The following is a 24711-nucleotide window of genomic DNA, read 5'->3' as shown; positions in this document are numbered from 1 at the left end:
ATCTTGATTGAGGTAGTCCAGCATATGTTATCCAAAATAATACATCATTTTACTTAATTTTCACTTTTAGATTGGTAAGTGATTAATGTCAACTTTCTAGTAGACAGCACATAATAACTAAATTCATACACACCCATGAACATACATACCACATGAAAGTATAAGACTATATATATGTACATATATGTATATTCATCAGCATATATGTAAATACGTGTAAATCCAGATTTATATTTTTAAAGTGTGTAAGGAAGTCAATACTATTAAAAATAAATTGATATGAAGATGTAGATGTTCAAAAATTGACTCTGGTCTCCACTTCTTGTAATGAATATGAAGTAATTCAGACAGCTTTCCCACTGAGAATAATTAGGAGGGCTAGACAAATATAATGCATTAGGCTGCCTATAAGAATGTGAGTAATTTCTGCAATGCTGTATGGAGAAATGGTAAGGCTAAAAGAGTCAGGCATGAAATTTGACACCTTTTACTCTTATGGGTGTTTTCGATTCTGGTTAAGATGATTGGAAGCTGACTTGCAGGGCTGAGGTGTTTTCAGGGGTTTTCCATGAGAATTTCAAAGATGGATGCCAAAATAGGTAAGCACACATACCCTGAGGCCATAGAACCTAGGTTAAATTCATCTTATTTCCTAGGTCTGCTTCCTCAGAAAAATTAAATCCCTTGTGCATGCTTTCTCTTTCTTTGATATTTTGTAACATACATAGTAAAATATAGGGTTCATTATTATTAACACATATGATGCTAAATGTTAGGGTAATGGGGGAGAGAAACAAAATAAAATTTCCTAATAGACATATAAATATATTGCTACTAAGCAAAGGGGAATATTCTCGTAATGCGTACTGTCCTCATTTGGCATATGATTCTGTGATCTTAGCTTATTTTTATACCCATTTTCCTGATAGATGTGAATCTATCAGTATTTAGAATATTAAAAAATTAAAAAGTTCTACAGATAGAAAAGAATGAATCCAGTAGAAAAATCATCAATACATATTTACAGTCTATTCAGAGGGAAAAAAGGGACCCAAGAACATTTGCTCGGCCTTAGGTATCATATTGAAAATATTAATTCATATTTGATTCAATTTCATCAGACGGTGAAAGAAAAATGCCTGGGGGATGGATGAAATAAATAAAGGGAATTAAGAGTATACTTACCTTGATGAGCAGTGAGCAATGTATAGAATTGTTGAATCATTATATTGTATACCTGTATGTTAATTATACTTGAACAAAAAAATAATATTAAGAAAGAAAGGAGGGAAGGAAAGAGAGAAGGAGGGAGGGTGAGAAGGAGGAAAGAAGGAAGGAAATGCATAAGGAAACACCGGGAAAGGAAAACTAAAAGGAGAAAAGGAAAGGAATTAAAGAAGATTGACATTCCCACAAGTTGGGGAGGATATGGAGAAACAGAAACTCTGGGACATTGCTGTCAGGAATGGACTTTGGCAATGTAATTTTGTAAAACAATTTGACACTAGCTAGAAAAATTAAAAATGTGTATAACTTCTCACCCACCTACTTTCTACTTCCTCCAAGAATTGTAATATTTCTGAACATATTAATAACAAAACAGAAAGGAATATTAATTGTGATATTGTCTGTAACAGCAATATATTTTTTTGAGAGGGAGAGAGCAAGAGAGAAAGAGCAGGGGAGGGGAGAGAGCTGTCAGCGCAGAGCCTGATAGGGGCTTGAAACCATGAACCATGAGATCATAACCTAGGTGAAATCAAGAGTCAGACCCTCAACTTGCTGAGCACCCCCAGGCACCCCGTAATAGCAATATATTGAATTCACTTTTGTTTATAAGAGAATTGATACCTAAATTGTAGTAGAGATACATAATTAAATATTCTTTTAGCAGTAAAATCGAATAAACTGAGGTGTCTTTTTCAACATAGACACACCACAAAGATATAATATTGAGGGTAAAAAACAAGCTATTAAATTCCTACAAAATAATAATTTAAAATAGATGTGGATGTGCATAAACTATGCATCAGAATGATAAGCCCCATAACAGAACAATGGATTCCTATTGGAGCCATTAAGAAAATGGCTCAATGACAGGTAATTTTTCAAAAATTTTTGGTCCCTGTGTCAGCCCCAGTTCCTTAAACAGAACTTGGCACAACGGAAATTTTCAAAAATGTTTGTTGAATGAATGAATGAATGAATGAATGAATAATATTTTCAGTTTCTTTCTTAATCTGTAGAATTACCAACATTTTAATTATATTAGTCTCTGTATGATTAAGTATGAAACACTTCAAACTTAAAAAACAAAAATATCGACTCTTTATATAAAAATTTAGTTTTAGCAGTTATTCTAATTCTTAAAAAAATATGTGCCATTTTGTTAAACAGGAGTTACTCATCCTTAAAACATATTTTAATAACAAATTTTCTATTAACAATACTGATAAAATTGAAACATAAATGAAATCAGAAGAATGCTATCATACTGTTACCCTCAAAAATGTTTTGAATCAAGCTTCCCTGGTATCTCCATAGTAGTCTTCAGTCTAGTAAACATCATCGATACAATTGTAAACACACTTAGAAAAATGTCCAAAATTAATGACATCAGGTATTGTCCAGAACTTCATATAAACAAAATAATATCAGCATAACACCTATCATTTTACTTTACTAAGCATCCATTTGTATTGACCCAATAACTTCCATATGGCAGTTTAATGTTAATGAGGTCACAAGTTCTAAACCTTGCAGGCCAGTGAGTTCACTCTGTACTTTGGCTATTGATTGCAGCATATGGTGTTGAGTCTTACTTGAGAACTAATACAAACAGCAAAAAAAAAAAAAAAAAAAAAAAAAAAGGACATCTTGGAAAACACAGTTTTTCTCTTAGAAATGAAGCTGTTACTGGAATTCTAACAGTTAAGGGACAAAGAGAAAGCTATTCATGTTTAAGTCAAAGTTAGAAATGCAAATCTGAAGCCATTCCTGGATTACAGTCTTTAAAATAAAGTTCTCTTCCCTACAGTTACAACTCAGGATGCCTGTAGCTGGAAGTAATGAAAAATACATAAATAACCCATAATTTTCTAGTAAAAATAGGCAAAAATTTAAGCACTACTATTTGCTAGTTTCTGTTCTTTCATCTCTACTCTTCCTTCAAAACAAAACTCTTTTCACATAATCTAATTCTACCAATTGCAATAAATTCAAATAATTTCAGGAGACAAAGTAACCATGTATATATCTGAAGAGGTTTAGTGTCTTGCTTGTATAGAGTTGTGGGTATTGAAATGAACTGGAAATTTCATACTCTTAACTTATAGGGTAGAAATTCAATTTGCTAGCCACTATGTTGTGATTTCTCTGCCTTGATCAAGTTATATTCAATCTCCATATTTATATTACATTTTAGAGTTTTGCTAGACCAGGAGCACCTGGGTGGCTCAGTTGGTTTAGTTCCCAATTCTTGGTATCAGCTCAGCTCTTAATCTCAGGGTCATGGGTTTGGGCCCTGCACTGAGCTCCATGCTGGGTATGAAGCCTACTTTAAAAAAAAAAAATGCAGCCACCATATATTATTAATTTCTCTTTCCCTACCATTCAGTGCACTTAGTATACTTTTGGTGATATAATATAAATACCTTTTTAGTCTTTATTTTTATATAGTCATGGATAGAAATACTCCATAATATATTATCTTATTTAAATTGTAGAACAACACTACAATATAGAGATTGTGAGGATGATTTTATAAATTAAAAAAAAAAAAGTGTTATGAAGAAAAATAAATTTAGGGCAATTTTTTCCTAGGAATATCCACCAGATTGGTGATGTGCTTGAGTGAGCTTGTGCCAGCTTGTGAGAGCCAGTTGTTAAATTTTGTGACAAGGTTGGTAGCTTCTTCATGGTCATGGTGGGATTATTGACACCACAGAAATTGGCAAATGCTACATACAAGTCAGAGCTTTCACTTTAGGGAGCTGCTTTCCCAGCACACAACTGAATGTCATTCAGCTCATTTCTACAGAATTAGGATTTATATTCTCTTGTATTTTGTTAAAGATTGATCCCTGTGTAGTATGCTTTTCATGTAGAACTTTCACTCTTGAGGAATTTTTTATTATGCATTAGTATAACATTAGTAAGGTCAATAAATCTTAAAACATATTTTATGGCGCTGTACAGTAAATCATGTTTAGATTGATTAAATTAGTGGTCCTTAAATGTCAAACTTGGAAATGTGATTTTTATTTAACATCTAATGGGAGTCTTCATGCAGTGCAGGACCATCTCCAGAGCGATAAGCCTCTTAACACATTCTTTGGCAGTAAGATGGAAAGGGGTTTTCTTTTCAGAAGAGTCTAGAAGTAAGCACTCAGAAGGCTGTTAAAATAGTCTCTGTGAGAGGTAACAAGGTCTTCACCAATATAATAGTGGCAGTGTGGCTTCTGAATTTTATTGTTACCTCCAAAGGACATCTGCAAAACAGTAAAATGCCATATGGGAACGTAACTTTGGTTGCTTAGTACAAAATTTTGCTCCTGTAAAGTAGTTAATTGTATGAATTGATACTATTGTACCTGAGTGTCTTTCTTTTTTTTTTTTTTTAAATGAGCTCTCTCCTAGAGAGCACTGTACCATTTCTAATTATTTGATGAGAGTAATGAAGTGAATTCATCTTCAAATTTTTAGAGGCTTATGAATTTATGCTCGATTGAAAGCATTTTTGTCCTAGGAATATTCACTCTTTTCATGTTAATTTTTCCTCCATCTGTCCGAATATTCAGGATGCGAAGACTATATTTCATCATATCCAAATTGTCCTTTTCCCTTTTTGTTTTGCCAAACGTACTCCTCAAAGAAAAGACATTTGCCATTTTATCAAATTTTAATCTGTGTGGGAAATATCATAACTATACGGGTTAAGATACGAGAATCAATCTCTTTCGTTATAGTGCCTTTAAAATGCTATTAAGTATTATTTTTAAAAAGCAAAGAATTAATTGACTCCAATGTTATAATAGAAAGAGGAACAAATATATGCTTAGTCTTGGGGCTTTATTATTCAGTATTTACATGGAATTTATATGGTTGATAGTTTGTAATTTAATAAATTAATATATAGTCCATGATCAAATCGAAACTAAAAAAAATACATAACAGGTATAAATATCAGTCTATAAGCTCTGTTATAAAAGAAACATACTTATTTTTATAACTTTATTGTTTGCTTGTTTCAGTTGAGCCTCCATTTCTTGGACAGGCCTTACAATTGAGCTCATAATTGTTATGTTATGTCCTCTCCTCTCTTTTATCCTGATTCTGAGACACTGTGCATTATCAGAGATGGCTCTGGTTGTTAGTTATCTACACTGGTCACCAAATATCCTGCATGTAAGTTCTTTTTAGGTCTGGTGACGGACTTGTCGTTTTGGTAAAGATAGAAAAATCTTCATTGAGTTCTGAACTTCTATACCTAGAGCCCGAAGTAACTTGTAATCATTTCTCTGTAAAACCTTAGTTCCTGTATGCCCAGCAGACTGCCCACAGCACTGCTGTGAAGCAGATTCTGCTTTCCTATTGTTTTGGAGCTGAAAATCTTTCCTCCATATAATATGGAGTCTCCATATAATAGGATTCTGAGGTTGTTCAGATGAACTATGAGGTAGTTTAGTCATAGTCTACATAGTCTCCATATAATATGGAGAAAATCCTTCTTGCCATCATGTTTTCAAGTCATCTGCTTCCGTCTGAAGCCCTGTTTGTTTCCGTTTCTTTTACCTCCTTGGGAAAGTCTCTAAATTCTAAGATTGTAAACTTCTGGAAAGTGGGAGCCAATTTTGTTGAGTACCCTGCCAAATTCTTCCCTTGGAGTTGTGATATATAGATCAAATTCTCTGAGATTGAAGCAGAGGCCAACATTTCAAAAGTGTCTCCCCTGCATTAGAAGTACCACAGAATGTTAGGAGTGGCTTTTATCAATGAAAGATACCTGAAAGAAAATACATTGACCTGAGAATGCAACATGGGCTTATTCACAAGTATTAGTTATTATAGTGATGTTATTTTACTTTTGATTTTTTTAATATCTATTTTTTTATTTTGGAGAGAAAGAACATGAGTTGGGGCGGGGGGGGGGGGGGGGGGCGGGGTAGTGTGGTGTCGCAGACTGGGAGACACAGAATCCAAATCAGGCTCCAGGCTCTGAGCTATCAGCACAGAGCCTGACACAGGGCTCAAACTCACAGACAGCAAGTCTGTGACCTGAACTGAAGTTGGACGCTTAACCAACTGAGCCACCCAGGTGCCACAGTTATTAGGTGATTTTAGATAGCAATGTGTGTAATGCAGTTTGTTTCTAGGTAGCTGATTTTTTTCTAGATAGCTGTTTTGTTGTTGTTTTGTTTTGTTTTTTATGAATATAAAACTTTTGGGGGAGGCATGGTGGAAAATTAGAAAGTTGATGCCAGTCTTATGCTGTGTAGTGGGAAGATTCTTCCCAGAATTCACCCCAGGCTTTCATACTATATGAACATTTCATGTAAGGTTATATGAAAAAAAAAAAAAGAAAGAAAAAGAAAAAAGAAAAAAGAAAAGAAAAAAAAAAGTACTTGCTTAAAGTAAGACTGCATAGACAATTAAGCATAAAATACTGAATATGAGGATTTCTTGACTCTATATAAAAATGTTTATGCTTATTTATGAATGTGGATAATGCTGGTCTCCTGGGAGAATTTTGATTGTTTTGACATTTAGTTATATTATCCTTAGAACAAAGGCTATTGTTGGGCTGGAGTCAAATCTATGACCATGACAGCAAAACTAAACTGATCCACATAATGAATAATGATGATCTTGATGCTCTCACCAGCTGTTTTACTCAGTCACAGAACACCATGACTTTTAATAAAGTACAAAGCAGGGTACAGTTCACACATTTAGATAGTAGTTCTAACTAGTTAACTATCTCGAATTCAGAAAAAAAGTCAGTCATCATAAAATGAGTAAGATTAACTTCTTTCTGTCATTTGGTTTGCTGATCCCTATATATTTGTTTGGGGCATTAGAAATTAAATTATTTTAAAGGCAGTGACTAAACTACCTCATAGTTCATCTGAACAACCTCAGAATCCTGTTAAATAATTAAAAAAAAAAAAAAACAGATCTCCCATCTTAGAAACAAAACTGTATCAACAAAAAATATGTATCTTAAAACCAGCAAAAGTGTTACTAAGTATTTCTCTTACTTTCTCTTTTCCTTTTATCATAAGGCCAGATTTCCCCTGTCTGTGTGGCTTACCGGTCAGGCAATGATTGGACAGAAACTGTGCTCTCTTTGTTTCTAAGGCTTCCACTCTCAGCTGATGGATCTGGAGCTGGGGATAGGGTTTGAACAATTTTCAAAGCTTTCTTAGCTTTTACTTCTGGTCCACTTCAGTCTTCTCTGCGCATGCACATGGTTTTCAAGTCAGCCAAGGATGTGCTGAGAGCTCACCCATTGCTTGCTTCCAGGGTTCTTTTATTTCTAGATTCTTCCTTTTAAAAGTCTGGCTGTCTGCCACTTTTCCCCAGTCCAGTCCACAACCTCAGTCAGGCTAGCAGAGCCCTGTTCAGATTTCCACCCATGCTTCCTTCCTTAGTGTGCTACTTATCTTCCTGGCTCTGCAGCACAATTTTTCACTCTGCTCCAAATCCAATCACTACCTTTACAGCAAAGTTGCTAGTTTTGTTGGTTAGCCACACCCTGCTTAAAAAAATGGCAGTGACAGCAGTGGGGAGGGGAAGAGCCACAACAGGAGCAGCCCTGAGCAAGGAGGCCAGAGTCCAGTTGTTTTTCAACAGAGGTTTCTGTAGGTTTGCTGTTTTAGTTTTGGGGTTTTGTTTTGTTTTGTTTTTAATGAATAAATGCTTCTCAGTTTGTTTTTGCCTTTGATCAATGTTTAGAGTCCTGACATGGTTGTTTTGAACAATATCACACAGTTTTATTCTTGCCTTTGTTGGAAGTTTTACCTACATCTTCCATCTATCATTGCTGGAAATCCTGCATCATGTCTTGCAGTGTCAAAGGATTTTTCCTAATTATCTCATTTTATCATCACGACTAGTTTATGAATTAATAATACTTACGTTATAATCTTATAGAAGCAGAAGTCGTGACCAAATAGATTCAGAAATATAACCAGGAGTAGGAGCGATATATGCCCAAAGGTAAGAAACAAATAGCTTGTTCCAGGAAACCCGTTCATACCAAAGTGATAGAGGCCTTACTCTGCATAAATAACTTATAGAAGACGAAAACAAAGCCATTGTGCTTTGCAATAAACACATTCACACAGAATATTCTTCACTTTCATAACTGAGAATAGAAAGATCCCTTCCTACTCCCAATATAGCACTTTTCCTCCCAAACAGTATCCAAATCTCATTTTTGAAATACCTGAATTGTTTTTATTAAGTGTAATGAATGCATCTGGAATTAGGAACATACTTAGCTCCTAAAGAATACAAGAAACAACTTATTTACACAACATGTAGCAAAAATGCAGCTCTATTAGGAATAACACCCTTAAAAACACAGCATAAAGGTGATACATTATTTTAACATCTAACAATCACTCTAATTATGTTTTCCAATTCTATCACTGAGGTTGGAAACATATTTTCATAAAGTGTTTCCCATATGTACATTTAATTTTTCCATAAAGCACTTAGTTGTGTAATAAGAACATAGCTTATTTTTTTATGTGGAAACTGTGGGTAGTCCAAACAATAGGCTTTGCAAATTCTGCCAGGAAACTTAAATACTATCATGAGACACTAGGAAATAACCAGTTCTCTAAATTCTGAGTTTATGTACTTGGTTCACCATTTCAGTTTGTTGAAAGATACATACAGATGTATTTTTTCAGTTTGTTGAAATATATATATATATATATATTTATTTATATTATATATAAAATATGTATATATGTATTATATTTATATAATTTTAATTTGTATTTCAGTATTCAGTTGTATTGAGTATACAAGGCAATGTTATAATTCAAAACTATCTGAGAATGTGGTATTGGTCAGCTTGGACTGCCGTAACAAAATAGATGGAGTGGCTTAAATGACAGAAGTTTATGTCTTATAGTGCCAGAAACTGGGAACGTGAAGATCAAGGTGCTGATAACATAGTTTTCATTCGGAGGCCTCTTCTCTTGGCTTATAAGCAACAACCACCTCTGTGTGCTCACATGACCCCTTCTTTGTGCATGCACAGATAGAGACAGAGCAAGCCTTCTGGTGTCTCTTCTTATAAGGACATAAATTCCATTAGAGCAGGGCCCACCCTCATAACCTTATCTAACCCTAACTATCTCCAAAAGATACCATCTCCAAATACCATCATATTGGGGGTTGGGCTCTAACATGTGAATTTTGGGGAGACACATCCTGTCTATAACAAGTATCAACAATTTACTCATGTATACATTAAAAGAACATTTATTTGGGGTGCCTATTGTATTAGAAAGTGAATACAATAGACACTGTACCTGTTCTCATGAAACTGGAATCTAATTTATTATTATTATTAATTATTATTTTAATTTAAAAAAATTTTTTGCTCATGTCTACCTAAGTAAAAATTTCCAAAGGAATCCCCAAAATCTAGGGGGGACAGTATTTATACTGAAAGAAAGAATTGCCACGACTGCTTTTTTTTTCTCATAAAAATTTTAAAATTTAACATAAAACAATTTACTTGAGGTTAGTAACTAGTAAACATATCATGTGATATCTTGTGAAGGCTCTCTTTGCTGTTAAAGTTACTTCATTATATAACACATCTACCCATTTCCCATATATATAGTGATAAATTTATTTCAACTCTGCTTCATCTTACCCATGTTTTCAAAGTATAATGCAACAGAAGATTTTGAGCATTGGGTAGAGGAAAAGACATAGCATGAGTCCAAAATGATATAACAATAACAACTGAAAAGGTATTAAATGTAAACCTATTTTATTTCCAACTATAAATATTTGATTTGTTAAATACACACTGTAAATCTGATTAAAAGTAGAACTTCTACTTTAAGTTCTTTCTACTATACAACTTTTTAAAATTATGTCATTCTTCCTCAATTTCTTTAAACTATGTATTTTGGAAGAAGTTGTCATTCAATGCTGTTTCATACAATTTAGCTGACATTGTGATTTCATCTTAGAAAGCACCATAGCTTTCTTTGCTTGAGGGATTCTGATATCGTTCCAAATCTTTATACATGGATTTTAGTTGGCTTTCAAGGCCGTTTATAGTATGATATAGACAGAATACTATCCTTCCTTCTCTTCACCCATCCTCCCTGGCCAACTCTCACATCATTCAACTTGCCAGAAAAACTGGATTAGATCTTATTTGCTGAACAAATTGAAATCACTTTTCACATCTGTGTCATTTTTCATGCTGTCCTTTTCCAGGAATGAAATTCATGTACATATGAAAGATTATGTGTCTTAGGGCATAATTCACATATTACACTCCTGATTTTTTCTAATCACTTCCATGACTTTACCTCATTAATTCCCCAATCACACTTCACAACTAAATTTGGAGACAAATCTTTAAGTATTGTTTATGTCAGATGAAATAAAGCATAATCACAAAAGAATACTTTTTTTTCATTTTCCATAAAAATATTTGTTAAAGAAATTTTTCTTCATGTGGTCCAAAGTGTCTTAAATAAAAAATGTAATACACATTTTTAAAATGTAGAACATGCACTATTTTGTTTTTCTTTGTCATAAGCATGATAATTGTGTAATTTTTTTGTCCCTTCAAGAGCTAGCTTGGAAATAAATTTGATATTTGATAGTAGACACTATATGCAAACATTAGCTCCCTGACACTTAGTTGCTCATTCATAGGGTATGATGCATAAGGAGAAACTTAGGCCCAAGAAATGTCAGACCCAACTTGGTAATCAGTGCATCTAAATCCTAGGCGTAAAGTTGTTTGCAGATTATAATCTATGGAGACAGGTTAAAGCCCGTTTTGGAAGAAAAGAAGAGGTACAGAAAATGTTTTTGGCAAAACATAATCTATAAGACATTCCGTATAATAATGACAGAGGAAACTATAACAGCAAGGTTGGCAGTAATGAGGCAGGAACCACGCGTTAGAGAGCTGGCTGGCTAAGCCAAGAGCCTCAATAAAACTTCATACAAGAGCAAATATATATTCAGAGCATGCTCTGAACCTGACACTGCTCAGGTTCTGGGTATTAGAGCAAAAACCCTGCTCTCATAAAACTTACACTCCAGTGTAGAGTCACAGACAGTAAACACATGTAGGCCATAAGGAGTGATAATCAAGAAGCTAAATAAAACAGAATAAAGTAAGAGAAACACTAAATTAGAGAAGGTGAATGGTAAAGAACTTTCAAATTAGGTGAAAAATGATTGTGGGGTCTGTATGGAGTATGGAGGGAGCCAGAAGTATTTCTGAATAATGCACCCTTCGGTCAGTGGAAACAAAAAAATGCCTCATGTAGACTTGGGAACATACTTGGTTGGAGGAATACCCAGACAGTAAGGGTGGTTGGGACAAAATGAGAAAGGGAGGATAGCCTAGATGAAGTTGTTCAAAATATTTTTAAATAAACATTCGCACATTCCATTATAGATTGATATCCTTTTTTAAAACATACTTATACATGAATAAGTTGGTAGAATTTAAACAATGTGTGGCTGATTTAAACAAGGAATGATTGTTTCCTATATGTCTATATTTCATTCAGTGCAGTCACTTCACTATCAAACTTAGAGTGAATGACAACCGTTTTGCTCACATTTCTTGATATTTTGTGAAATGCAGTACTCAGCAATTTATTTGAACACTGACAGATGTAAAAAAAATGTTTGAGGAAATTTATGGCCATGTTTCTTTTCTAATACAGAGTCTAAGTGTTTGTCTCAATATAGGACAAGTCAATTCATAAGTTCCTTTTCTTCTTTGGCAAATTTATTTTGACTTTCTAATCTCCTTGTAGGTTAATGCAGCAAGATGTTTTATTGTTAGATAACAATGCTAGGATAAAAATATGTTCTCATAAAGTAAGTCCAAATGTTTCAATTTCTTCTGACTGTAGGAGATATGCAATTTATCAGTACCAGTGTAGAGGGCAAGGCATGAGGACTATTTTTGAGAAATGAAATCTATTTTTCAAGAAAATTTAGGAAAGATATCATTTATCCTTATTTTTAAACTGTAAGACTGAAGTAATTTGGCATATCCTTGGAGAGTTTCATTAGCAGAATTTATACACTCAGAAATAATCTAGGACAGTTGAGTTTTGTATATGTGTGTCCAATTATTAGCATTAAAGTTGAGATAAGCCAGGAAGATGATTGTAATACAATCGTTATCATAAATAATCCATACCTTTTGTTGCTAACTTGTTAATAAATACTAATTATTTCAGATGAATCTATATAATTGCATAATGCATTTGTATAATGAAAATTATATAAAACAATGAATTATTCTCATTCTTTTATTTTTGCTAGGCATTGTGTCTACACCTGTAACTAATAATGATATAGTCTGTGTCTCCATGAAACATATTCTTTTTAAATTTTTTTCCATAATGATGAACAAGTATTTGATTCATGTGTTCAACAGCATATTGAACAGAAAATGTAAATGGCTCCCCTTCCCAGTAATGTCAGACTAGGCACATCTAGACTCAGTCTCGCTGTGAATAACTAGGACAAAGTTGTTAAGTGGAACAACAAATTGTTGTTGTTGTTCTAGCAAGTTCCTAAAAAGTGTGGTTCTAAGATGTGAGAAGAGAAGAAATGCTGGTAAGTGAGTCCAGTTGGTAGCTGCTTTTGCAGTAAGAGCATATCACATGTCTGGAAGTAATGACCTGGACAACAAGAGCCTTGAAGAACTAAGGATACCCGTTTTGGAGCACAGGGTCTGTCAAGAGGAGAGACAACTGAGAATTGTACACACAATTTTGGGGGACCTTGTAGAGCCTAATGACAGGATTAAGGATAGAGGAGGCAAGTACTGACCTTCACAGGGATGAATCTCAGTTTTGAAACATGACCATTTAGAGCTGTGAAACTCTTGACCAGCTACCATCTTTGATAGTTGTGGTAGCATCCAGGCCTCAGGTAATATCTATGATGTACCATGTATGGTTCCCAGAACCCAGCAAGACATGAGCAGATAAATATATAAGGCAGTGTCATTGAAATCTTTGAGGAACCACAGCTCACTGAAGTGTCTCTGATTGGGAATTCTGGGGAATGTAGTTCCCACCATCTGTGACACGTAAGGGGCTGGGAAGAAAATGGTGATAATGGAGAGTTGACAGTGGACAGTGTGGCAGAGTGAGGACAGAGATTTAGAAAACCTTATTATGAAACTTAATGCACATTTTTATATTTTAAAAAGTCAGGGCATTAAAAGTCAACTGTACATAAGACATAAAGGAAGTCTCAAGCAATGTTTAAAAATGGAAATTCGGAGTGTATTTTCTATTTAGAGAGAAATTAAGCTAAAACTAATAAGATAACCCCAAAATACCAGTATTTAATTATGAGAAATAATTAGAGAATGAACGTTAATAAGGTTGTTGGACACAAGTCACTATATGAAATTTAATTATATTTCTATATGCAAAAGTCAGAGAAATAAATTTAAAATCATACTGTTCACCATAGTGAACTCACATATGCATGCATACTTGGGAATAAAGCTAACATCAGGCTCATAAGAAAACTTAAAAACATTTTTGAGAATCATTGATAAGTTATAAGTAAATCAAAGTATATTCTATTTGCAAGTATTTCGAAGATACCAATTCTCTTAATCCTCTTCTTTACATTTAATGCAATTACAGTAAAACTTCCAACGGCTTAAATTAAAATTTTGGTTCTTAAATTTATACGAAAACGCAAAGGGTTTAGAATAGTCAAATCATTCATGAAAATGGTAAACATTTTGATCTGGGATAAAGGACAATGTTTTTAATAAAAGGTGCTTAGAAAATTTATCTCTATAAAAATATGAAATGAATATTTCCTCACGCCACAGATAAATATAAAGATAAATACCAAGTATACTATATATCTGGTCATAAATATAAAAATAAATTAATACAGGATGCAAATATACATAAAGCTTCCAGAACATACTATAGAAAAATACATTCATGATTTTATGGCATTGAGCAACCTGCTTATTTTATTTTTTTTTACATTTATTTATTTTTGAGGGACAGTGAGACAGAGCACGAGCAGAGGAGGGGCGGACAGAGAAGGAGACACAATCTGAACCAGCCTCCAGGCTCTGAGCAAGCTTTCAGCACAGAGCCCAATGCAGGGCTTAAACCCACAAACTGTGAGATCATGACCTGAGCTGAAGTCAGACACTTAACCTACTGAGCCACCCAGGCGCCTCATTGAGCAACTGCTTAACTGGGACACACAGATAGCTGAAAATAAAGGAAAATATTGACAAGTTGTACTACATGAAAATTAAAAACCATTAAAGTAAAGAAAAAGCAAACACAATAAGTGAGAAAAGACTTTTTTAGCAAGTACATGTAACCAACAAAGGGAGCATAGTCACTGCATATGAATGAGTTATAAATAACTCATTAACAGCAGTAAGAAAATGATGAACAACCTAGTAGAAAAAAAATAATAGACATAGGTACTTTACAAAACAATACCCAGATGGCTCATAAACACATGAAAACATTTCTGAGACTCACCTGAAATCAGAGAAATTCCAGTTGAAATCACAATGAAATGCCACTATAAACCTACTAGACTGATAAAAAGAAAAAAAGTATAACATCAATTATTAGGAAGGACAAGGAACAATAAGTCCACTCAAACACTGTCAGAGGACTATTAATTTATAAGCCACCAATATAGCCACAGAATATGACTCAATAATTCTATTCTTAGGACTATCTTCAGTAGAACTGTGTACATAAAGAGGTTTATTTAAGATTGTTCTAATCAGCATTATTCAGAATTAATATGCTAGAAATAACTCAGATGTCCATCAACAAGGAAAATAAATACAGCTTTATGCCACAACATGGATGGATCTTATAAAGGCAATCCCGAGTAAAAGAACACTTTTGTAAAGTAGCATAATTCCTGATTCTTTTTTAAATTTTTTTAACATTTATTTATTTTTGAGAGAGAGAGAGAGAGAATGAGAAAGAGAGAGAGGAAGGGAGCATGAGTGGGGGAGGGGCAGAGAGACACAGAATCCAAAGCAGGGTCCAGGTTCTGAGCTGTTATCTCAGAGCTCAACGCAGAGCTTGAACCCACAAACCGTGGACACTTAACCAACTGAGGCAATCAGGTGCTCCTGTGATTCTTAATTAAAGGCAGAATTGGCCTCAGTATTAGTTTAGAATTATAAGTTAGGATTTTAGCTAATTAATAATTAGTTTAGGCTATTGATTTTCTTGGATAGGAAGGAGAGGGTAACAATTGCCCAGGGCTGAGAGGTGATTTCTGGGGTGTTGATAACATTCTCCGTCTTGACCTGGGTGGTGGTTGCACAGGTATTCAATTTTTGATCTTACAGTGAGTTTTAGTTATTTTCATGTATATTTTGTGATACACATGCTAAATTTTAATTTATAAAGTTAAGAAATATATAAATATAGCAGTGTTTATGAAGTCGCTATCCAAGTTTAGGTAGGTGTTGAGGAAAATGGAAATTATGGCTAATGAAGAGGTGTATTTTCTCTCCCTTTTACATTGCAGCATAAAAGTTATTACAAGTGACTATATAGATGTGATTCTATAGATAAGATATGGTTAAGGATTGACCATGAGCTAAAAAAATGAGAGATAGCAAGTTACCTTGAAAAATCAACAGATACAGGCAGTCAGATATTGTTATGCAGAAAAATATGCAAGCTCAACATCAACCCACCAATAAACAATGACCTTCATAGTGTATGAAACAGAGATGTGGAATTGCTAAGTTAGCACTGGCAATGAGCAGGAGAAGATAACAAGAACATCAAGATAGGAAGTAAACAAGCAAGTACCTGATTATATATTGGTCTGTGTTCCACATAATGCTTCAGAAACATAGCAATTAACTTGCTTTTTTATTCACTGCTTTCCAGTAAAGCTATTACAATGGGTAGAGTTTCAAAATGTTATTTTTAAAAAGGCTGTATGGAAAATGATTCATTAACATATAAACAAGAGTAAATACTGCTTATTATGTTTAAAAGGGAGAAAACGTTACTATAAAGATAAAGGACTTGCAATCAGACAAATCCAAATTTATATCTTTTATTACTATGTGATGTTGGTCATGTTTCAATAGATTTGAGCCTCAATTTTCTCAACCATAAAATTGCCATCTTCACAAAGATGCTGTCAGAAATTATGTAAGTGCCTGAAAATTAGTGCAGTGCCTGGCACTTAAGAATATATAATATACAATATTGCATGTGATGTATCAAAAATAATTTTGATAAGGTAACCAAAGGTTACTCTTATTGTCTTGATCCTCAAATGTTCTAGGTGACACTTGCCTTGATATAAGAATAAGGGGTGGGGGGGTCCCTGCTTATACTTCCTAATCTTCCTCTGCATGGTAACCACATGTAACCATAACCTCTCTAAATGCAACCATGACTGCTTGAAACATCTCCATCTTGGTCTTCTGGCTGTCTAAGCCAAGAAAGATACACATAATAAGCTCCCTTCACAAGCATGCTCTCAGTTTTCTGCCTAATTACTTCTTTTTCTATTCTGGGTAATTGATATAAAAGATTATCTTACCCTTTATTAGACATTACTCTAACTCTTCTCTATGGGAATGTATACTTTTATGTGACAGGGAATCATATTTCATATGAAATGATCTCCCAACATTCAAGCAGAGTTCATCCCCCAAACTGGCTTTGTGGTTGACCCCTGCAAGCCTCTCCAGTTTCATTTTAAGCTCTTCTTTCTTGCTATGCTTTGATATATTAGAAGTTCAGGAAACCAAAATTTTTCAAGAGGTTTACTTACTAAGCTCTGGACTCCAGGAAAAAACTTTATAAAGAACAGGGGAGAGACTAGGGGGAAGTCTGCACAACTCAGGAGTGAGAGAATTTGACATGTTGGAGGACAAAGAGTAGAGCAGGTGGGCATCCAAGTAAACAAACAGTAGAATGATGTAAAATATATTTGGGAAACCAGGCTGGTAATTTATGCAGGCCTGGTAAATCATTAAGAAAAGTTTGGATTGTAATTTGATTGCAAAGGGAAGTCACAGAAAAATCTTAGGCAAGAATTAACTAGAGGCAGTGTCTTTGTTTTCTTTCCTCAATGTCTTAGAGTTTTCAGAATATAGGTCTTTCATCCCCTTGGTCAAATTTATCCCTAGGTATTTTGATGCAATTGTAAATGGTGCAATTGTAAATGGGATTTTTTCTTAATTTTTTTCTGGCTACTTCCAGTTATGGAATAAATAAATCACAAAGATGAAAAGTACAACATAGGGATTACAGTCAATAATATTGTAAAAATGTTATATGGTGACAGATGGTGCCTACACTTATTATGGTGAGCACTGAGTAATGTATACAGTTGTCGAATCACTCTGTTGTATACCTGAGACCAATTTAGCATTCTGTGTGAATTACACTTCAATTAAAAAAAAAAAAAAGAATTAACTGGTGGTGATCTTTGTAGATCATGGATAAGAATTCAATAAAAATAGAAATGAGGGGACGTCTGGGTGGCTCAGTCAGCTAAGCATGGGACTTCGGCTCAGGTCATAATCTTGTGGTTTGTGAGTTTGAGCCCCACATAGGGCTTCAGAGACTAGAGCCTGCTTCAGATTCTGTGTCTTCCTCTCTCTCTGCCCCGATCATGCTGTGTCTCTCTCTCTCTCAAAAATAAATAAACATTAAAAAACTTTTTAAATAGAAATGAGAAGAAACATTGAGAAAATTCTAAAGAAGACCTGAAAAGATATGATTTTGTCTCGGACTTGAAATGAAGAACATCAGATTAGAGGCTAGAGGTGGAATCACCAATACAACTGGCTGAAAGATTGGAGGTAGAGAATGGTGGAAGTGATAATGAAAACTAATAACCATGGGAAACTTCCAGATTTCTTAGCCAAGAATATAACAGTATATGACATAATTTTATTGAGGTGAGGGATAAAACTAGGGGAAGAATAGAATTTTGTTTTCATCATCCTGACCCTCAACTTATCTACTTACACCAATGACTCCTGTCCATCATTATAAGACTGAAGGCAGGAACGAAGTTTGATGCTTACCACTTGGCTATTTATTGGCCGTTTTTTGAAGATCAAATATTTTTTAAACAAAACCGAGGCTGAGACCTTTGGTGTCAGCCAAATGGAAATGGAGAACTCTGTCACTGAAGGGATTTCAGAATAAGTGGAGCAAATCACAAAGATGTCAGACTTTTCCCTCTACATTCGTCATAATTACCCAATATTCTGGGTAATTATCTTTAAAGCAAAAACGTCTTTTCCCTCCTGTCTAAATTGCCTCAACTTTATGGCAGCTCTAAATGATAAAGCATTTTTCCATTAGCCCAAAATCTTCCTAAAATCATTCCTAAACTAAAAATAAGTTTTGATTTTAATAAAAGGACTATATAATTCTATTTACATAATTAAAGAACATATATATTGAAACATAACTAGAACAATTGTATTGCTCATTTAATTCACCTATTGATTTTTTTTGCATGTAAACAACTAAGATTTCCTCAAATTTGTTGGAAACGGAGATTTAAAAAATTTCTTACGAAACTGATAATGATCAAGATTACAGTGGTGCTTTTCAAGTTATAATGTCAAAGGATAGAGAGTAACTTCTAGGAATGTGCTAATTATGTTGTCTGTAGAGAACATCAAGAAAGACTATTAGTATAAAATGGATTTTTACCTTGAAATGCATGTAATAAACCATAGAACTGGTGACAATTTTAATGAGCAGTTTTGATATATATTTAGGGACATTCAGTATAACAAGAAAACCCATGAATCCTGAAAGTATTTGATCTACGTGGATTTCAATTCTCTGGTACTTATCATGGGAGAGATTGATTAATATCTCTCCAATTTTAAAATCATGTGCTGTTTCTTTGAAATTAGAAGGTAATAAAGACTTTAAAAAAGTGTTCTCTTCTTAAATCCATTTTATTTTTTTAGCTTTAAAAAATATACTTTTTAAAAATATACTAGACCTAAAGAATAAAAGTAATACAAGTTATTTTAGCAAATAAAGTGATTTATTACAATATTCAGTCACTTGTATTAAACTGGTCAGTTTATATCACGCAAGTGGTTCATTGCCAATACGTGATAATTTTCCAGAATAATTTCCATTATCAAGTACATTGTCTCAATATTTTTGCAAATTAAAAAAAGCAGGATTATGTGACCCAACTGTTAATTGAAAAAATATACTAAGCTTTTAAAATATATAAAAATACACTATGATATATATAAATATTAACATATATATTATTAAATATGTTATACCTATAAAATATAATAAATATATATGCTGCCATCCTTACCGTAAGTTGTTAAAAGACAGACATAGTTTTAAAGCATAAGAAATCTTAATAAATATATTTTAGAGAAGTTTGGGGCAATTTCTATAGATAAGGCATTTTGTCATCTAAAAAACTTACTGTAAAGACTACTTTGCTCTAGTTAAGCTTCATAATGGAGTCTCTAGAAGATATTTGAATGATAGTAACATCAACATATGAAGGAATATTTCCCTTAGGGTCTATATTTTTCATGGTTGGGTTCTATTTCATTTTATCATTCCCCATAGTCATTAATTTCTGACCCGAGTCCTAATGTTTTCCTCTTTAACTTGTTCATCAGCTAGTCTCTGACTCATGCCAGCTGCCCAACTAAAAATCAATCCTGTTCTCAAATATTTCTCCTACCTAATTCTTAGGTGAGTTCTCAAATGTAACATGCATAAGAATCACTTAAAGAGCTTTTAAAAGCACTAATTCCTCAGCCCCATTCCCACAAATTCCTATTTAGCAGGTCTGGAGTGGGACCAGACAGTGTTCATTTCTAGCAAGCTCCCAGGTGAAGCTGATCCTGCAGGTCTGGGAACCACACACTGCCAGTAGCACTGTCTTAAGTGATATAGATGCCTACCCCAAATCTATCAGAAGTTCAAAATTTAGCCAAGCCTGCTTTCCTCCAGTTCCAATATATTAGCTACTCATTGCATACAGTAAAAGCAATCATTTTTTGTCTATTTTTTGATAATCATGAAATAAATAAATTGAATAGCTGATGATTTCACCAGGAAGGCACAATCTGGCCAAACCACGCAACTTAATAATGCTTAACTTTCTGACAGTTCCAACCAACGAACTGCATTTCAGTTAGACCAAAGAGTTATGAATTTCAAGAGATTTTCCAAGAGTTGTTGATTCTTTTTATTTAAGAGTTGTTTATTCTTACTAGCCCTCAAAAAATTTTTTAATGTTTTATTTATTTTTGAGAGAGAAAGAGAGAGAGAGAGAGGGAGAGAGAGAGAGAGATGGGCAGGGGCAAAGAGAGAGGGAGACAGAATCCACAAAGCAGGTTCCAGGCTCTGAGCTGTCAGCACAGAGCGTGATGTGGGGCTTGAACCCGTTAACCATGGGATCATGACCTGAGCAGAGGTCAGATGCCCAACTGACTAAGCCACACAGGCGCCCCTACTAGCCCTGGAAATTTTAACATGAAGATCAAGAACTTTCTTTGGAAGGGAAGCAATTCCTCTTTGATGGATAAATTTAAGATGATAATATTTCAGGTCCTTTATTTTACCCCCATCTTTCACCTGGTCCCTGCTACTCAAGCTGAGCTTTTTTTTTTCTAGAATGAGAGGTACTACTTGTACTACAAGTAATACCAAGGAAAAATGTACACACTGGTGTCCACAAATCTATATCCTTAACTTTGGAAACAGAAATTACCATTTTAAAACACAAGTTAGTTTTGCTAGACAACCACATTCATCACATTTAAGAATACAATACAGGGAAGATGGACAGCAGCTGGCATCTTACCCTGAATTATATTAGAACTTCTCAAACAAACCCTCTCTGGACACCACATCCTTAGATACTGGACCTCTCCATGTTGCAACAATCATGAAGGACATCCATGCTTCGGCATTCCAGAGAAAATATGACATTGGTGGCATTTGACATAATGAAGACATTATATCAGCAAAAAAGAGAGAACTAAATAAAGCCTCTAATGGGGAAGAAATAGACATTTTTCCTTACAATGTTATGCTACTATCAACAAGATAAAGATGAATTATAAACTAAAATAGCTTGTTTTACAAAAATGTACTGTTAATAGACTCAGTCTAATGGGACTTCAAATACTGTTACTGATGTGTGATACAAAGTATATTTCTTTTTTTAATTTCTTAAAAATGTTCATTTATTTTGGAGAGAGACAGACAGAACATGAGCAGGGGGAGGGGAAAAGAGAGAATGAGATACAGAATACAAAGCAAGATCCAGGCTTTGAGCTGTCAGCTCGGAGCCTGACATGGGGCTTAAACTCACGAACCATGAGATCATGACCTGAGCTGAAGTCCTATGCTTAACCCACTGAGCCACCCAGCTGCCCCTATTTCTAAAGAAATAAAGCCTTATTAATGATGTTAATAGATTTGGTTGTTTTGTTAAATTTTTTACTGAGTGAAATGAAATTTTGCCAGATAGTTTTCTGATTCCCTGTCAAAAACAAAGGCTTATTAACTGGATTTACAAAGGTAAATATTTATGAATCATTTTTATGTATCTAGATATTACATGGGATTTAGTAATAGCTGGGTTACTATCTTTTTTCCAAGATATATCAATATGAATTTACAGTGTGATATGTGTTTTCCTTAATTGTATTTTACTTTTGTAAAACAGTATTGGGCATGTCTGTTTATTTGAATGTCTAAGCCAGCTTTAAGAGTTCATGACTTATAAGATTCAACATGTGGATTTATTTTTAAAAAATAGGGCAGGAAAAAAGAGGTTATGCAAAAGAAGGCATAAAGGGAAAACAACAACAATAACAACAACAACATTGAAATCTACTAAATACTTTAAGCCAAAACTGTGCTTGCAAAAGCAACATGTTTTGCATCATTTAAAAATCCACTCCCAGGAAAGTTCCCAGTATGTTCAAGGTAGCCACTAGCATTTTATTCTTCAAGACAGTCATTCCTATCTTTAACTATGCTATGCCCCTGGGAAGAGTAATGGAGTAAAGGATGTAGAGTAAGGGAGAAGAAACAAAGGAGGGAAGGAAGGAAGGGAGAGAGGAAGGGTGGGTGGGTGGGTCAAAGAGGAAGAAGAAAGAAAGAGAGAGAGAAGGAAGGAAGAGAGAAAGGAAAAGAAAAGAAAGGAAGAATGGGAAAGAAAGGAAAATGAAACTAGTCAATTTCTCGAAGCTTCAATTTCCATCTTATGAATCATCTAAAAGCTTTTTTTTGTCATTTCATATTATATGACACTGGAAAAATATTTTTTAGATTCTGTTAATATTTATTTTGAGAGAGAGAGAGAGCATGCAAAATTATTTTTTAATATGCCTAGTTCTAGGATTAAAAGGGGAACAGTATAGGAAGCTACTGAGTGAGGTACACAGAAACATATCATTTAAAAGTTTAAAATTTAAGATGTTAGCTTGAAAAGAAGAGGTGTACAAAAATTTTAATGACTTCATGAGGTTCTTGTTCAGGGTATCTATACATTGATTCTCTACTTATTATGAAGATCCATTTCAGTGGCAGAAAAGTTATGAAAACTGAGAGCACTAGAAATCAACTAGGAAGGGGGACTTTTGCTTGTTTGTTTTTAATCGGAAGTTCTTAGGAGCTCTTATGAAATACATTTCTATATGTTCAAATAAATAAATGCATCATAGAAAGAACTAGAAAAATATATATCAAAACAAACCAGATGTGTCACCAATGTCTCAGAAAAGAAATTATATTTAAATTGGGGACCAGGGACCATTGCTTTACTTACAGTCCATTGATTTCTTAGAAAAAGAAAGTGATGGAAAATATTCACATAATTTCAATTCATCATTAATTAGAAATCTGATATAATTTTATTGAGAGAGGAATGAAAGCAGAGTACACCAAATTCACACATTCCTGAAGGTGCTCCAGAGATGACTCCATAACTACATCCTCACCTTTGGGTTAATGCTGTCCCTTTCCCTGTGATTGAGGTCTTGCCTGTGACTTTGAACCAGGGACCAAGAATGGAGAAAGGAGGAGCTGATCTGTCCTTTCCATCATGTTGCCACTTTTCTATTTCCCTCCATCTTCCCTCACCATGCTGCCTCTGGTCCTTCCAGGATCAGGGCTTAGGAACTAGACATAATAGAAAAATAAGCAAAACAGCATCATTCGTAGGTGGGCTATTCACTACTGTAGCTGAACAAAGGCTGAGTGTTATGTGAGAATACCATTGTATGGCAAACTCTGCACTAAATTGATGCGGATGGATTGATCACTGATATCGTAGATACTTGCTCTGTAAAACCAAGCAGCTCCCTCCCTCTTCTTCCAGTGCTGCCGTGCATTGGTCCAGCTGGTGGACTCCAGATGTCAATATTCTGGGCATGAGAGTTTGGCCACAAGTACCTGTTTTCACATCTGTCTCTGCACTCCTGGAACTCCTGGGAGTTTCTCACAAGCACTCTCTCACACTCTGCTCTAATGGTAGCACGGAGCAGCCCTCTAATCTCTGTACTCTCTGTACTCTAGCATATGTCCTGTTGGGGCTGAGAGTCCAGCCTTCTTCTCGGGGACATGTGAAATGTCTTTGTTTTTCTCTCACTGACTCCTACCAGTTTGGCTGTGAGGGAGGAAATACCCTTAAGTTTGGCAACATTATAGCACCCTGAATCCTTACAGAGGCTCTTCAATTAGTCAACATTATGCTAACAAATCTGTAACTTCTGTAGGTTTTTGGGAGTTATGTGTGCTGGGCTGTTGTTTCTGTCTCTCATTATGCCCTGCAAGGTTGGCATCTAGCTCTGCAATTATTCTTACAAATGTGCAGATAATTCCACCCATTATCTCAGGCTTGGTGCCTCAGACATAACATGGAAATTCCCAGTTAAAGCCTTGCTTCTATTTTAAAGCTTGTCAATAAAAAAAAATGTTAGTACACTGGGCAGAAGTTGGGACTGAGAGGGAAAAGTAGAAGAAAAGAGAAGTGTAAGTGTACTAACATTTCTTATCTTTTTTTTTTTTTTTTTTAACAGAGTAAAGAGCATAGATACATAGGTCCCTTACCTGCAGTCTCACTGGTGCAGTTTCCATTACTTGCATCAACCACGGTCCTGAAGTAGGTGATCATCCTTCTGACAGATCGTCCAAAGGTCAGTAGCAGTCTTAACACTACATCACAATGTCTGTGTCATTCACCTCGCTTCATCTCATTACGTAGGCCTTGTATCATCTCACACCATCATGAGAAGGATGAATACAGTGCAATCAGACACTTCAAGTGAGACTGAGAGACCATATTGATGAAACTTTTATTACAGTGTATTATAATTATTTTATTATTAGCTATTGCTGTTAATCTCTTACTGTGCCTAATTTATAAATG

General features: G+C 34.5%; 1 long non-coding RNA gene across 1 annotated transcript in view; it reads left to right on the top strand.

The window, feature by feature from the left end:
* LOC122240117 overlaps nt 1–24472 on the top strand; it is an 80445-nt gene extending 55973 nt beyond the window's left edge. The window contains exon 4 of the long non-coding RNA XR_006219456.1: nt 24362–24472. This is a non-coding gene — a long non-coding RNA (uncharacterized LOC122240117). The remainder of the gene's footprint in view (nt 1–24361) is intronic.
* Nucleotides 24473–24711: the final 239 nt, after the last annotated feature.

The sequence above is a fragment of the Panthera tigris genome, chromosome B4, assembly GCF_018350195.1.
Source record: "Panthera tigris isolate Pti1 chromosome B4, P.tigris_Pti1_mat1.1, whole genome shotgun sequence".
NCBI lineage: Eukaryota > Metazoa > Chordata > Mammalia > Carnivora > Felidae > Panthera > Panthera tigris.
Note: the sequence above shows the minus strand (reverse complement) of the source record. Positions and strands in the feature narration are given on the sequence as shown.